The sequence below is a fragment of the Macaca mulatta genome, chromosome 7 (assembly GCF_049350105.2).
Source record: "Macaca mulatta isolate MMU2019108-1 chromosome 7, T2T-MMU8v2.0, whole genome shotgun sequence".
Classification (NCBI taxonomy): domain Eukaryota; kingdom Metazoa; phylum Chordata; class Mammalia; order Primates; family Cercopithecidae; genus Macaca; species Macaca mulatta.
Genome location: NC_133412.1, coordinates 72381399 through 72394595, shown reverse-complemented (window position 1 = coordinate 72394595; position 13197 = coordinate 72381399). Strand labels below are relative to the sequence as shown.

The 13197-nt window shown below is 36.9% G+C and overlaps 1 long non-coding RNA gene across 1 annotated transcript; it reads left to right on the top strand.

Annotated features, from left to right (window-relative positions):
• Positions 1-1908: 1908 nt before the first annotated feature.
• On the top strand, positions 1909-8794 carry LOC144330042 (uncharacterized). The gene is made up of 2 exons (XR_013395878.1): positions 1909-3260; positions 6623-8794. It is a non-coding gene; the product is annotated as an uncharacterized LOC144330042 (long non-coding RNA).
• Positions 8795-13197: the final 4403 nt, after the last annotated feature.

Sequence of the window (13197 nt, the reverse complement as noted above, 5' to 3'; positions counted from 1 at the left end):
ATAATTTTCTAATGGGAGATTTGGTACATCCCTAGAAGTTGTCTTTGGTTCAGAGAACAGTCTTCAGACTTAGAAAGGACTTGAGGAGTCCCAGAGAGGAACTGCATGGTCTGAACCGTTTGATTCTCACAACAGAATGCATAAAAACAATTTGAACCATGAAACCATGCAGATGTTCATATTTTGGATAGGGTAAGGTCAGTGCCATTGTCAGAGGAAAAACTCTTGGCCATCACAGGATGGGAGAGAAAGTTTCCGTTGTAAAGAATACTCAAATGCCATTTAAGGAAATGGGTTCTTCTGCCCCTATTCTTTGGAATATTTAGGGCCAAGTTCTTAGTTTTTGACATCATCAAAATTTCAAAGTATTCTGTTCTAAGGCATTTCAAACAATTGACTAGAATTTCAGAGCAATTACATGAGAGTGATAACATGAGAATTTTTAAATTACCCATAGTCCTATATCCCTAACAAGTATGTTCATGCTTGCATGTTCTCTTCTGATCTTTACTGTGTGCATACTTTCTTAGTAATGGCAGTAGAACTTGTTTAAGCAGGAATAATTCTCGAGATAATTTTTTGTTTCCTTTTTTCTTTTTAAGGTATGTATTGGGTGGAGGAGCATTATATATGGAACTTCTCACAAAACAGGTGATTATTTTCTTATAATACTCAATTTTCACCCTCAATAGAGTGTTTTGATTATGTAAGTTAGATAATAAGTAGAAGGTTCTCTTAAAGACATTTTAGTGTTTTTGTTTGTTTGTTTTGTAGCTCCTACTTTCAAGAATGAAAAAGGTAAACCAGTAAAATGACATCGTACTTGGTGCTGAATCTATGCTTGGATAGGCATTAAGAGTGACCTTTATTTAAGGTTCTAACTTGTTCATGTTGAGCACTTAGAACATTGGTTTATTGTTTTTTGTGAGATTCTGGAAATGTTCCAATTTTACTTTTTCCCCTTGACTCCAGACTTTTTAACACTGATCTGCTGCTGTTAAGTTATATGCCATTTTATTAGGGCTTCTGAAGTGGGAATCAGGAATGCTGCTGTGTTCTAGAGATGTTTTGTTCTTCCTGTAGGGCTGAAGCAGTGCCTACTCCATAGAATCAGTCATCATGCAAATAAATGCCACCTGAGTCAAAGGCAAAGCCAACGTGCAGCTTGGAGCAAAGAAGGTACTTCTATTAAGAATTTTATATAAATAAATTATAAGATATATTTTATATTACTTTGTGAACCTTCTTCCTGCCTTAATTCTTTTTGAGGTAATTCACTTCATTTTCATTTGGCTTGTTTTCTTTTTGTTACAAAGATGATCTATAGAAAATATAGAAGTATAAGAAAATTAAAGATACTAACTGATAATTGCTTAATGATATAGTATCTGATTGTTTCGTCTTTATTATATTTACTGCAGACAAACATGTCTACAGTAGTTAATTTATTATTGGTATGTATATTCTAGTAAAAGTTATATGTACTTTGAAGTTTTACAAAATTGAGTTCATGTTATAGAATTAATTCATGATGAACTTTTATGTGCTAGGCACTAGTCTTTTTATTTATTTATTTTTACTTCTTTTCCCCCTCTGTGCCAAGTCTTTTTATTTTTTACTTTTTATTAACTATTTCAATCCTCTTAATAACTTAAAAATAGGGTATTATTAGTATCAGCATTTTGTGGATGAGGCAACTGAAGGTAGGTAACTTGTCCAAGGTCACAGGTGGCAGATCAAGGATTGGAGCCAGACAGCCTGACTGCCCTAGGCCCAACCAAGAGGAGCTGAGAGCAAGCCATGGGGCAGAAGGATGTTGGTCAGGCTGGTTTTCTGTTCAGTTAACATGAAACGCAGGCTGTAATGTTAATTCTAGGACATTACTGAGAAAGCTTTCCAAAGCCAGAGGTGTTTTTTTTGTTGTTTTTTTTTTTTTCACCATGACCAAGACTTTTTAGCAAAAGTTTGATTTTGTTTAAAGGCAACATGGTGTTCTAAGAAGCTTCCACTCACACTCTTGTGGAGGGAATGGTAGTTGAACTAAATAGTGAAATGCTGTAGCACACAGCCTTTAGGGCAGCTTCTGACCTATTTCTATGGTCAGGAGAGACACCTATCTTTCCCTGCTGCCCACAGCCTCCAGCTATTCACCTTCAGAATTTCCCAGTCTGTGATCACATTCCGATGAGAGATCTGCTTCGTTTTTTCCAGGGTAGCAGGAAGTGAGTCACCACCTGTACTAAACAGTCTAGTCTTCTGTGTATAAATGAGTAAGGTTGGGGAGCCAAATTTGAGAACCTTGTGTAATCCTGAGATTCTCCAGGAGAATCCAAGAGCATGTCAGGATTATGCATGGTGGTAAAGTGGTCTCATGTTAGTTGTATCCACAGCTCTCGTCAGAAGCAGACACAGATACTTTTTGCAAGAAGGCATCTCTAACTTAAGCCTGTAGGATTCCCAAAGATTAAAAGCAGGCAATTATGAATTCAGTCAAATCATAGCATTCAAATAGTCAACCCAATGTATTTGAGAATTGTCAGAAACAATGAATAATATGTTTCCCAAAGACTGTAGGTTTGGAATTATCAGATACAGAACACAGACTTCAAATATTAGAATTGTGAGAAAATAGTTACATGTGAAATCTAATACAAAAAAAAGATGAAGTCATAAAATTGAGCAAGCAGTAAGACCACCAAAAACGATGAGGGGTACCTGAAAAGAAAATGGATGAAATAGAACTTACAGAAATAAAATATATAGCTGGATATGGTGACTCATACCTGTAATCCCAGCACTCTTTGTGAGGCTGAGGTGGGAGGACGGTATTAGCCCAGGAGTTGGAGATGAGCCTGGGAAACATGGTGAGAACCCATTTCTACAAAAAAATACCCCACCACCACCAAAAAAAAAAAAAAAAAATAGCTGGGTATGGGGCACATGCCTATAGTCCCAGCTAGCCAGGAGGCTGAGGTGGGAGGATAGACCAAGCCCAGAAAGCCAAGGCTGCAAGTTTGTGCCACTGCAGTCCAGCCTGGGTGACAGAGTGAGACTCTGTTTCAGAATACAATGAAATGAAGAAATAAAAAATGTGATTGTTGAAATAAGACACTCAGTGGATGGATTAGACATCAGAAGAAAGAATTAATTGGTTAGACAATTATCTCCCAAAAGTAAGTCAGTATGTTACACAGAGAGGCATGAGGATAGATGATAGGGCAGAAGTTGGTGGGTTGAGAGGGGAGGGAAATCAGAATGAGGTCTAGAATATGTCTTAGTGGAATCTCAGGAGGAGATACTAAAATTATATTGGAAAGTGAGAGAAATGGAAGTTCTAAAGGTGATAGAAGGAAGTCCACATCAATCAGTCACAACAAATGTAAATGGACTAAAGTTACCAGTTAGAGAGATGGAACTAATAAAACAATATCCAACCGTTTTAATCGGTCATATTTAAAAATATGAGGATATGAGAAGATTGAAAGTTTTTATAAAGGAGAGAGAGTGATAAAGATATGCCAGTATACATTAACCAAAAACAAGTGATGGAGCCTTGGTATCAAACAAAATAGGATTTTGGAACAGAAAGCATTAGTAAGAACTTGATGCTAAATGACTGTTAATTAGGAGGACGTGGCAAGTTTCATATTTTATGTACCTGTCAAAGTAGCCTCAAAATACAGAGGAAAAACTGATAAAACCAGAGGGAGAAATTGACAAGTCTGCCATCGTATTTGGAGATTTCAGCATACCCTGCTTACCATAAGTAAGTTACACAGAATGCCTATATGTAGATTTGAATAACCAGTGAAAGGATGTGGTATAATGGACAAATACTGACCTCTGTACACAATAATTAGATTTTTCTATATTCTTCTCAAGCACATGTGGACTATGGGAGAAAGATTAATTATATATTAATCCATAAAGCAAGTCAGAAGATTTAAAAACAATTGGTACGATTCACGCCATGCAATTTATAATTTAAATATAAAGCAATTAAGATTAGAAGGCAATAATGAAGAGATTAACAACAAGCTCCATTAATTTGGAAAGTAACCACCCTCGTAATGCATGGTTTTAAAAAAGCCAATGAAATTTTAGAATGCTTAGAATTGAACCATAGTTAAAATACAAAACATCTGTCTATTCCTGTCTCTCGCCCTCTCCCTCCCTCTTCCTCTCTGGAGCATTCAAGAAGCTAATCTTTTTCAGTGAAGGACACCCCAAATACTGAAAAATAGAAAAAGAACAGATGTCATTCTCTGATCTTAGTGAAATCTATAAGTTAGTAACAAAACCAGAAAACACATGTTGACTTGTGGAATTTTAAAATTTATGCAAACAGCCCTTAGGTCAAACAGGGATATGAAATTAAAACTGCAGAATATCTAGGGAATAGCAATAATGCAATCATTACTGATTAGAGACTGGAGGAGAACTCAGAAGAATGTTCATTGCCTTAAAATCCTTATGTCATGAAGAAAAGAATGAAAATGAATTAAGCCTCTAACTCATTCTTAGAAAGGACAGTCAACCTGAAGGAAAGCAGAATGGGGAAATTATTAAAGATATACAAGTAGAAAGCAGTGAGTTCAAAGAATAGAAAGGGCTAAATCCCCAGTACAGTAAATCCTCTGCAGAAACATTTCTTTAAACTGGGCTTTGAGTACCTTGCTACTGATAATTGAGAAGGGGAAAGGCCAACATTCTTATTTTCTCCTCGTGTTTTGGGTGGTGAGCAGTATGGTTTGGAAGTGACTGCTTTACAGTCATTTGGGAGCTTCCGGGTATATGTACTTTCCATGTACAGTTTGTTTCTGAATCTTTTATTTTTGTCCTTTTTGTGAAAATATGGACTGATTAAAGAACACTTTTTCATTAATGTTAAGAAAAGCATGTTACTACACGTTTTATATCTTAGGTTTTTAACAACATTATGGCAGGGCTTTACTATTTTAAAGAGCTCTTAGAAGTTGAAAAAGACTACCCTGTAAAAAATGACAGAAGTGGCCAGGCATGGTGGCTCACGCCTATAATCCCAGCACTTTGGGAGGCCGAGTTGGGTGGATCACCTGAGGTCAGGAGTTTGAGATCAGCCTAGGCAACATGGTGAAACTCCATCTCTACTAAAAATATAAAAAATTAGCTGGGTGTGGTGGCAGACGCCTGTAATCCCAGCTGCTGGGGAGACTGAGGCATGAGAATTGCTTGAACCTGGGAGGCAGAGGTCGCAGTGAGCCAAGATCATGCCATCCCACTCCAGCCTGGGCGACAGAGTGAGGCTCTGTCTCAAAATAAATAAATAAATAAATAAACAAACAAACAAAACCCTCAATGAGCTTGATAAACGGAAAATGAAACTTACTTGTAATTAGAAGTTAACCAGGAGCTTTCAAAAACTTATTAGTTGACAACGAAGTCAAGAAAAAGGGAAAATCATGCACGTGATCCGTAATAGTAAAATATATCAAAACCAAGATAAAATTAGAAATAGAGGCATTTTCTAAATTAAATTCAAGGCTGCCAGATTAGAAGGACAATATCAATATAATACAACCTCTTTTCCATTAATGTTTAAAACTTGTCCTCTATTGACCTATAAATTTGCCCCACTGATGAAATGGAATCTGAAAGTCAGGATACAGATACTGTGGGAAGAAAGATAAAATTGAACTTAATTATGGTAACAGTGTAGTCCCTGGACCAGGCCCAAGGAAACAAAACAGAAGCATACTCAACTAGGATTAACAATTCATTTAGCAAGGGGTGGAAGGCCTATTGTAATCAAGTGGTTTTCAGTCACTGGAGTACATGGAATCACCTAAAAGCTTTTCCACACCCATACTTTTCAGGTATTCTGATTTGTTAGGCCTGATCCAAGGCCCAATTCTTATATTTCTACTTGTTAATTTGCTATAGGTAATTCTGATATATGCAAAGACTAAATACTAAGAACAATTCTTTGAACATGGTGACAACCTCTACCTGGAATAGTCCAAATCCTAATAACCCTGATTCCTACACCAACAATTCCCAGACTGGTGTACTACAAAGTCTTGTGAGTGCTCTTTGAAAAAAAAATAAAATCATGGCCATATAAATTCATTGTTCTGAGAAGTCTTATTGAATTTACCAAGCATTTCCCAAATGTATTAATTTGTTACCTCTATTACGTGTATTTATGACATTTTTAACCTAGTAACTATTAACAACCCCAAACTTATAGAAACAATGCCCCAAGGATGTTTTGTGATGTTGCTATTATTCTAGTGGAAATGTACAGAACAGTCATAACATGTACTCCATTTATTTATTTATTTATTTATTTGAGACAGAGTCTTGTTCTACCACCCAGGCTGGAGTGCGGTGGCACAATCTCAGCTCACTGCAACCTCCAACTTCCAGGTTCAGGAAATTCTCCTGCCTCAGCCTCCTGAGTAGCTGGGACTACAGGTATATGCCACCATGCCTGGCTAATTTTTTGTGTTTTTACTGGAAACAAAGTTTTACCATGTTGGCCAGGCTGGTCTCAAACTCTTGACCTCGAATGATCCAGCCACCTCGGTTCCCAAAGTGCTGGGATTACAGGCATGAGCCATCATGCCCGGCCTTCCATAAGGCACTTAAAGGCACTTCCAAAGGCACGATCAACAGATTTGCCAAAGGTCAGTGGGAGGATCTCTAGACTCAGACCCGCCTTCAAATTCCAACTCCCCACAACCCAAAGCCAATCAATTGTCCTACCAGAATAACATCAAATAGCAATTAGCACGTGGTCCTCAACTTCTCCAGATCAGCTCCTAAAAGATATCTACTGTTAACAGGGGAAATATTGCGAACCGAAGTCTTTAACAGATAACATTAATCAAAAACATTCTCATGGGTAAATGATTATATATAAAATATGTTTCTCACCAACAAAAGCCTCTATAAATTTCAGACTGATCTGATGACAATTTAACTTATTTTTTAAATGCATAATTATGTCAAATAAATGCCATTAGAAAGGCCTGAATACAATCTCTGAGTCTGAGGTCCTCCCCGCTTTCTCCTCCATTTCACATTTGATTATACATATATTTGAGAGAACGTCACTCATTATTTGTTTTAGGAGTATTACTGGATATCTTATATTTTGGATATTATTGAAAGTAATTGATTAGAAGTCAATGGTACTGTTTATACTAAAAGAGTAGGATCCTCATCAGTAGATAGAGGCATATAAGTATAGTCCATACTACATCTACGAAGTGTCAATATCAGGCAGCGGCTTTAAAGCCAAAGTGGTGGTTGGATGTAAAGTGGAATTTTAATTGGCGAAGGAGGCAGATAGAAGATATTGGTTCAATAATAACATGAAGTCCATGAAAGCCTGTGGCCATAAAGAATGTTGAGCCATAGAGTCCATCAGAGATAGTAAAGGGGGTCTGGAAATATTCAGAGACTTGTAGAAGAGTAAAATAAATACTTAAGGTAGTTGTGATGGATAGTGCTTGAAGTATTTGCTTTTGACTACCTTCTGTCAGGCTGTCTACAACCTTGAAAGTTTCTTGAGGACGAGAATCAAGTCTACAGCTTGATTTTACAGCTTCTAGCATGCCTCTATGTACCCAACAGGTCCTCAATAAATAATTTGTTACCCTACTTCGTCATAAACTATAGGACATACTTAGCTGTACAGGACGATGTGATTTTATCACACCCAACCTATGAGTGGAGAATAACAGCACTGAATCTGTTTAAAAACAACACTCCCTATTCCCTTTTCACGTTCATAGTATATTTGTTTGGTTTCTAGTAATGTTGGTTCTATCCATATGTTTTTAGATAATAGTACAAACTGTGTTGTGCCTAAGTAAAATTATACCAAGAATTTTATAGGGGAAAAGCTAATGCACTGTTCTTAGTTTTGATTAAGATTTTAGATGTTTGAAAATATAAACTCAGATATTGGACAGTGAAGGGTTTTATTTTGGAGGCTGGAGGAGATTGAAGTGTTGGGGTAAGACTGATAGGCTCCTTTGGCTACTTGTGCATGGGGGTGGGGAGAATATGCAAGTTTACCAAATCTTGTAAATTTTCACAGAGTTTAGTTTTGTGACTGTACAATAACTGGAATTGTTTTTCTTAGGTCTCAGTGGAGAAATGTAAGCTTTGAGTTTAGCATCCTGTTTACTGTGTTTTGGCCAGGGTTTTGCAAGATTTTGTGGAGAAAATTATATTGCTTTCCTTATCCTGTTTGTAACATATATGTATATCAATATGCTTCCTTGTGTTTTACTATGGTAAAATTGCATCTTACATATACAGAAATAAGTCTTTTAGAGTGAATTTAAAGAAATCTTTACTCTGAGGTGGCAGCCTTTTCTAATGGACTGTATGTTTAAGCCTTGTTAATACATCACACTAGAGCCCAGCATGGTGGCATGTGCCTGTAATCCCAACCACTTAGAAGGCTGAGGCCGGAGGATTTCATGAACCTAGGAGTTTCAGACCAGCCTGAGCTATGTAATGAGACCCCATCTCAGTCAATCAACCAATCATTTACACTAAAAAGATCAAGATGTTTCTTGCTCTTTTAGAATGTCTTTCCCAGACATTTGTTAGAATGTCTGGGTATCTAAAACATTGAAAAGGGTTTATGACAGAGTTACAACAGTTCAAGGTGCTGAAATCAGACTCTTCTCAAGAAGCTCATGAGCAGTCAAGGGAGATGGATGGGTGAGCAATGTGACATGTGACAAGTGAGGTAATAGAGATATGACTAAGATGCTATCTAAACAAGAAGAAAGGAATTATTCGTAATATGTGGAGGGAGTGCTAGGGAAAGATTTCTCAAATGAAGCTGGCCGGGCCTGATGGCTCACTCTTGTAATACTGGCACTTTGGGAGGTGGAAGTGGGAGGACCCAGGAGGATCTAGAATCTGTCGACCTGCCTGTCTCTATATTTGAAAAGAATCAATAAATAAAATGCCTAAATGAAGTGATATTTGAGCACTCTAGAGCACCATATAAATATAGGACAGACGAAAAGAATGTATCCTGCTCGATTTGAATTAACATTTTTTGAAATTTTATACTTCAAAAATAGTACATATTCACTGTTGTGAAATTAGAAAGAATTGATACACAAGGAGGGCGGTCTACAAAACACTCCATAGATCCACCATACTGAGACAATGCTTAATGCTTTGATGGATCTATTATATACTTTCTATGCATACACATGTATTATATACATACATGTACGTGGTTAAATAGAAATGTTTCTCCTTGGTGTTCTGTTTATCCATTTATTGTTATGAAGTAAATCCCCAAAGAGTACATTTGCTTTGCCCAAGGGAGTCTTTTGCTACATACTGCTGTATATAGTGAAAACTAAAACAGGGGCTAACTTTTCAGCCTTGTGACCTTGCGGTGATTCAAACAGAGGCTTCATCAAAGGCAGATTCAGAAATGAACTTGGTGTGTGTGGGTGGTTATGCTTGGCATTGTTGTTTGTAATAGTATGATAGGGATGACTTCAGTGTCCACCAACAGGGAACTGGTTAAGTAAACTGTGGTATATCCAAACGATGAATACTGTGCAGTTGTAAAGAAGAATGAGAAAGACCTATGTACTCATGTGGAAGAACTCGGATATATTGTGTGTGTGTTTTTTTTAAAGGAACAAGGAATGGTATAGTATGTATTGTACGCCACTTTTTATGTTGAGGGAGAAGAGTAGAATAAAGACATGTATGTATTTGCAAAGATAAATTCTGAAATGATATATAAGAAACCAATGAAAAGTTTTTGGCTATGGAAGGAGAGTAAGACTGTGAATGGGATTTTGCCACATACTTTTATAAATAGCTGTATTTAAAAATTTTCTGAACTATGTATTTGTACATATGACCTTTTTTAAAAAAACGAATGAAAGAATGAAGTAGGATTATGAGAAAGAGATAAGAAAAAAGGATCTAAGGGGCTGCCCATATTTTTAGTACCCAGTGAATATTAATACATAACAATAGCAGCAAAATTGGAAGAGTAGCCCCAGGAGGGTAGGGAGTCAGCCTTTCCTTTGTCTTTTCCTCAATTTCATATATTTAAAAAAGTACTCTGAGAACAATAAAACAATTTGAAACAAAAATGTCTCCAGATCTCTTAAAGTAAAGGAGGATGGGGCAGCTTTATGTAGTGCACTTCCCAACAACGGGCTGATTTACCTCAAGAGGCAGGGATTCCAGCCTACATGGGATACAAACAGGAAAAAAAATAAGAAAAAGAAAAGAGATTTAAATATAAATAAATGAAAATAACACTTCTCCCTGATTATAAAGGAAATCATATTCTTTTCATGATAATTTGGATGACAAATATTAAGAAAAATCTTTAATTTGCCACTGAAAGCATTCTGGTTTGTTGCTTTACATACTTTTTTATGCATATAAACCTTTTAAAAAGCAGAATCGTAATATATAGTCTTTTGTCACTTACTATATTTTGGGCATATTTCTGTGGCAGTAAATATATCCTGGCATCATCATTTTTAATAGCTGGATGTATATTGTTAATCATTGTGACGCCAGAGGTGAATTTTCTTCTATACACGTTTTAATGGACTCAAGCAAGCATTTTTGGACTAAATTCATAGAAGTAGAATTTCTGGAGGAAAATAATTTTTAGGGTTTTTAATAGAAATTTTCCAATTATCCTCCAGGAAAAGTGACTCAGGTTATACTCCCACCAACAAGGACAAAGCTCCAGGTTCCCCCTTCCATTTGTCATCTTTGTTGCCTTTATACAGAAAATCTCATTGTTTTCATCACATTTCTTTGATTTCTAGTGCTTTTGAATCTTTTCTATATGCCTATTGGCCATTTTTATTCTTGAGAGAAGTGCCTGTTTCTCCCTTGCCAATTGTCTGTTGAAAATCACTTGTTTTTTTTTTCTGAGTAATTTTAAAAATTTCTTTACAGACTGAGGATACAAACCTTTTATCTGTCATTGAGGTTACAAAAACTTTCTCCCAGTAAGTGGGTTTGTCATTTCACTTTTTTCTTCTTCCTTGCCTTGCCTTGCCTTTCCCTCCCTCCCTTCCTTCCTTCCATCTTTCTTTCTCTCTCTCTCTTTCTTTCGTTCTTTAGTTTTTTCTTTCTTTTGTTCATTCTTTCATTCTTTATTTTGTTTCTCTTTTCTTTCTCTCTTTTCTTTCTTTTCCTTCTTTTCTTCCCTCCCTCCCTCCCTCCCTCCCTCCCTCCCTCCCTTCCTTCCTTCCTTCCTTCCTTCCTTCCTTCCTTCCTTCCTTCCTTCCTTCCTTCTTTCCTTCCTTCCTTCTTCCTTTCCTTTCTTTTCCTTTCCTTTCCTTTCACTAGCCAAGCTCCAGAGTCACATTTCACTTAATTTTTATCTGCCAAATTTGAAAACATTTTAACTTAGTGATTTTAGTGTAAACAGGAGCAGGAGAGAATGTATTTAAGTCTCTCTCTGCCACTCAGGCTGGAGTGTGGTGCCATAATCATAGCTACTGCAGCCTTGAACTCCTGGGATCAAGCAATTTTCCCACCTCAGCCTCCAAGTAGCTAGGACTACAGGTGTGTGCCACCATGCCCAGCTAATTTTTAAAATTTTTTGTGGAGATGTGAATTCGCTATGCTGCCCAGGCTAGTCTTGAACTCCTGACTTCAAGTAATTCTCCTACCTTGGCTTGCCAAAGTGCTGGCATTACAGCTATGAACTACTGCTCCTGGCTGAGGGTTTAGTTTTGTTTGCTAGTGGTGTTCTTGGTATCTTTTCATATTTGAGGCTTTGGTGCTAGTGTTGAAGTATTTCACTCACCATCTGAGGTTTACAGGACTTTTGTTTTAAAATTGAACAGATGGAACTGTTTAGTTCTGCATCTTCGCAGGTACACAAAATGTGCCTACTGGGAATCTGCTTCATATCCAAATAAATAATACAGAAATAATACACCAAAACTTTGCCTGGCTTTGAAAGAATGGTGTATTCTGGTTTAATTCTATGAACTTGGTGAAAAAAATGAAGGTGAAAAAAATTTCAAAACTTAAACTTCCTGTTGAATGCAATTTGAAAATATTGCCAGTGATTCCACTTTTCTTCTCTAGTAAGTTTGGACATTCTGATCTACTTGGTGTTTTATTATAGAACTGCTAGTGTGCCTGAGACTTACATTGTGAAGACACTTTTTAAAAACTTGAGATGTAAGAGGCTGTAAATGGTTTTGTATGAGATCAGGTTGGATGAGAACTGATAATTGTAAATATACATTTTAGACTTAATCTCTGCTTGTCACTTGTTTTCTTACTGAACTCATAAAAATAAAACACACTGGATGGAGGGTGAGTAGGAAGGAGATTTATGGGTTTTAATTGCATGTCATTGTTTCATATCAAGACAGAACATATGGTATCCCTGGCTTTGGATCTACAGAAGGAAACACATTTTTCTACCTGCTGTATGCCAGAGGTTCTTGAACACCTGGAGGGATTACTGCAGACAGATTGCTGAGCCCTACGCCAGAGTTTCTGATTCACCAGGTCCAGGGTGGGACCTGAGAATTTGTACTTTTAAGGTCTCAGGTGCTACTAGTGCTGCTAGTCCAGAGACTACATTACTGAGAACCACTCTTGTCTATTAACTGTAAATCATAGAACTCTAGAAAAAAGCTTAGTTTGGTGTGGGATGAGAAGCACACGGGTTATGGAGAAAATCATGAAAGATTCAACCCTTGATCCCAGCCTATTATGGAATTCAGGTAACAAGCAATACACAGTGACATAACACAGTTCTTAGTTTTCATGGTTGCAAGTCACAGCCAAGTATCAAGTGAGAAATTCAGTTTCATTTGCAAGGCTTAGAGAGGCCAGGTGAGTCTAGAAAAATGGGCCTTGTGTTCATTTTAAATTGGTAAAGAGCATTAAGTGCTCATTAAGTTGAAAGCTTTCTGTTCTTACTTATTTTGTATTTTATTTTATTTTATTTTATTTTATTTTATTTTATTTTATTTCTTTTGAGATGGAGTCTTGCTCTGTCGCCCAGGCTGGAGTGCAGTGGCGTGAGCTTGGCTCACTGCAAACTCCATCTTCTGGGTTCAAGTGATTCTCCTGCCTCAGCCTCCCAAAAAGCTGGAATTATAGGCACCCACTACCACACCTGGCTAATTTTTGTATTTTTAGTAGAAGTGGGGT